This window comes from Dipteris shenzhenensis, chromosome 27 (genome assembly GCF_047967505.1).
Source record: "Dipteris shenzhenensis isolate YYH24624 ecotype China chromosome 27, Dip_SZ_1.0, whole genome shotgun sequence".
NCBI classification, from domain to species: Eukaryota; Viridiplantae; Streptophyta; class Polypodiopsida; order Gleicheniales; family Dipteridaceae; genus Dipteris; species Dipteris shenzhenensis.
Genome location: NC_141622.1, coordinates 46514211 through 46517940, shown reverse-complemented (window position 1 = coordinate 46517940; position 3730 = coordinate 46514211). Strand labels below are relative to the sequence as shown.

Here is a 3730-nt window from a genome sequence, read left to right as displayed (position 1 = left end):
TAGCCCAGTGGGTGAAATTGTGACATTGTCCTAAACCATCCCAGTGGTTGAAATTGTGACTATCCTAAATGTGTCCTAAACCAGACCGGTGGTTGACTGTCCTAAACCAACCTGGTGATTGAAATTGTGACTGTCCTAAACCAGCCCGGTAGTTGAAATTGTGACTTCCCTAAACCAACGTGGTGGTTGAAAATCATTTTGCTTCATTATATACTTTAATTAGACTGTGTTTTGTCTTGTTTTAGTAGTGCAAAAAGGCGGCTCACTATCGGGTGGATGCATGATAAGGTGGTACAAAAAGTGGTGTCTGGGACATTGCTATGTTGGTGCTTTTACTAGTGCTCTACAGTGTACAATGTCTGAACATTAAAAATTCTAGCCCATAATTGAATTCAACTCCAAAGACTGTATTAGGAAAGGTGGGAAAATCCAATGAAATTGAAACTCTCCAAATTGGTTTTGAAGGAAGAAAATGAGCACTTTTTTGTTTAATGGAGCTTGCTTAAAACTCTCAAGTTTTGTTTCTTTTATGTTAGTGGCATGATATTGTGGAATATTTATAGTTGAATTGGACTAAAGGATTTTGTGTCCAGCATATGAGCTAAGGTCAATTTGGTTTGCATGCTACTCGCTGTTGTATATCCTTTTGTGATTTGTTTCCATGTTTATGACGTGTTGTATATTCAATGTATATATGATAGGTACTTCCATTACAAAACATTGCACATGCATGTAATTATTGCCATGTGATGATTACAATGAGTCCTAGCTTTTTAATGCTCTAAGTAACTTTGTTAACATAGTTCACTACAAAGTTGCTATATATTGATTTTGCTAATCAAAATAATTAATAATAATTACTATTAATTAAGTTAATTATTAACATAATTAATTTTTTATTTAAATAAAAATTTTACTCAAAATTTTGCTTGATATAAAAATTGCTTCATAAAATAAGACCAGCTAGAAAAAAGTAGATTGCAAAGGCTGAGTATAATTAACATTCACGAAAGAAGATCATCCAATCTTTACAATTTGTCTTTGCTCAAATTGACTTGATCTTTCACTAAATTAAATCATCCAAGAAATCATCAACAGACAAAACAGCCTTCCCACTATTGTTCACAGGCATTTGAAGATTCTTTTGTGCTTTCAAGATTGCATTCTATGGTATTTTGATCTTACTTCTTTTATTTGGAACTTTTGTTGTGCTCCAACTCCATACTCGAATCCACATGCTCCCAGCGGTCCTCATCCCCCATATATCGCCACTCTTTGTTCCAGCAATTAGAATATCGTACTGTCCGTGTCCACATATGACAATGCAACACCTAGCCAAATGGGGTATATATCATCACTTGACCTGACCAAAATGAAATCATTTTGTTTCACATCCACCTCTGGTTTGAATTATTCTCTTGGCTTACTACATGCAAGGCCAGAATAATGGTCCTCTAGGTCTTCCAAGTTCATAGTCTCAGCATCTTCTATGTCCACTCCAACATTAACCAAGCTATCTTTCCATTGGGTCTTTGGCCAAAAGTCATGACCAAGATTCTCATGATGTACAGTGGGCTTCTCCATGCGAGAAATCAATGTCTCTCAATAATGAATGATAGGTGCTATCCGCTTTGAGTATGAATCCCCACCTATGTTGTTACCAAGATGAGATCTCCAATATTCCACATGGTTCTTGATTCCCCAAATTATAACATCTTTATCATTCAAGTATGTTCTTATAGGAACAGCATTGGGAATTCTTGATGGTAGCATTGCTCTACCTTCTGCATCATGTTTCCATTATTGAATATCTTCTAATGGCTTCCATTAACCTGATTTTAGATGCATCATATATTGGAACACTGGATCACCATCATGCATAAAAAGCCAAAACTGCAATGGTTTTAAATGACCCACTAATGCCTCTTTTCCTTCGCACAAGTATCCCTTTACAAATGCTTTGAAATTAGGAACCTCTTGAATTACAAATGGGGATGGACGAGAGGTTTGGCATTCATGGAAAGATCGCATGAGATGAGGAAATGTGAAAGTACAACTCGTTCTTAGTTTCACTGAGAATCTACTAAACAATGCATCAATGTCCTCATGTGTATGTCCCACCATCAAGAACCTTAGTTGGATCATTTGAAAGACTCCACGTGCAACAAGTAGGGATAAAAATGCAAACAAGTATCTATTTTTATTCTCGGAAACACAGTTGTCTACCTGTAAGAGTAGTACTCGTGGAAGTTGCTTGTACCCTTTACTGGATGAAGTTATCCTTGAACTTGTTGTAGCCTAAACATCATATTTATTTAGTTCTCCTATTGAAATTCCATCTTCATGTATGTGGCAATCTAATGCATCTCTAGACATCAATGCCGAGAATAAATCTTGACTTCTGCTACCATGCTTGTTTGAAAGATCAACATACATGTGCTTGTCTAACCTCTCAAGGTTTTGCAAACATAGTGACAACAAACCAATAGTGGAATTAAGGTCATTCTTCCAATATTGTAAAGAGAAGTTTCCATATGCCAATTGCCCATGTCCATGAGTGAGCATCCCTGTTAAGGCTACAGGAAGTTGCATGATACGATTCAATGATTTTGGTATAGGTTGTAGCCTTGGTATGCAAGTCTTCATTTGATCCATCTTGTCGTGAATGATGCAAAGATTCTACTTTGGGTCCAACTTTGAAGACAACCTCCATGCATAATATAGGCTTCAGTAAGACATTTGCTGCAAACTGTGTGCTCGTCTCTTTAGTAACAACCGTTCCCTCTCACTTTCTATCTTTGTTCTTTCTAGCTTCATTTTAAGTTCAGAGCAAGTGTTGCACTTGGAGAATGTGCTTGTCTTTGATAGACTAACTTGTTTGAATACAGTTCTCCATAATCTGCTAAATGTTGACCTTGACAAAGGCTTGTAATTTAGCCTGTCCATTGTTTTGTTGACTTCTCGCCAAATATCCACTTACTTATATATGGACAGGATGACCATTTGTGTCTCACGTTCCCCTGTCATCATTGTACGACTTTTATGGGGCATTTTATCTGCATTATACTCAACAAACAATTGAATCACAACTTTTCCAACCTCCACATGCGTCATTCTATTTCATATTTTCTCCTTATTTCCATGCATAGCATTTTGCACTCCAAGATCATATTGATTCTTATACCTATAGAAGGTTGTCTTTGGAATTCCTTGTATTGTGTACCAAGACTTGCAACAAACATTCATGTTTCCTATGAAGAACGTCAATCCACTTGTATGGCCCTCAACCCTCTTGGATGTTTGCAGGTTGTTGTAAATGTGATTCATGCGATCAGCAAAACATTGACCCTATTATTCTTGTTGCACATTCAAAACCATTTCTCAATCAGCAACACAGCAACGTCCTTTACCATAATCAATAGTTGCAACCCTTTGGATAGCCTTGGGGGTAGTCTTCATGCCAACCATGTTTCACTTTCATTCTTTTCCTTCTTTTCCTATTTATCATCTTATATGGACATTTCTTTTTGAGATGTTTGATGTTTTCCCCATGTAAGTCATCAGTAGAAAGGAAAAAATGTGCAATATTGTCCTCATTTTTAGAAGTTTCTCTTAGCAACAACCTACTCCCATCCTCAAATGTGACTTGTTCAATTGGCCATTTTGGCAACTTCACCTGAAGACCATCCTCTATAGACTGATTACTAGCACCATCTTGCATAATCACTTA

At 36.7% G+C, this 3730-nt stretch overlaps 1 pseudogene; it reads right to left on the bottom strand.

The window, feature by feature from the left end:
* Positions 1-1602: 1602 nt before the first annotated feature.
* LOC147884395 (uncharacterized) lies at positions 1603-2739 on the bottom strand (annotated as a pseudogene).
* Between the last annotated feature and the right edge of the window lie 991 nt (positions 2740-3730).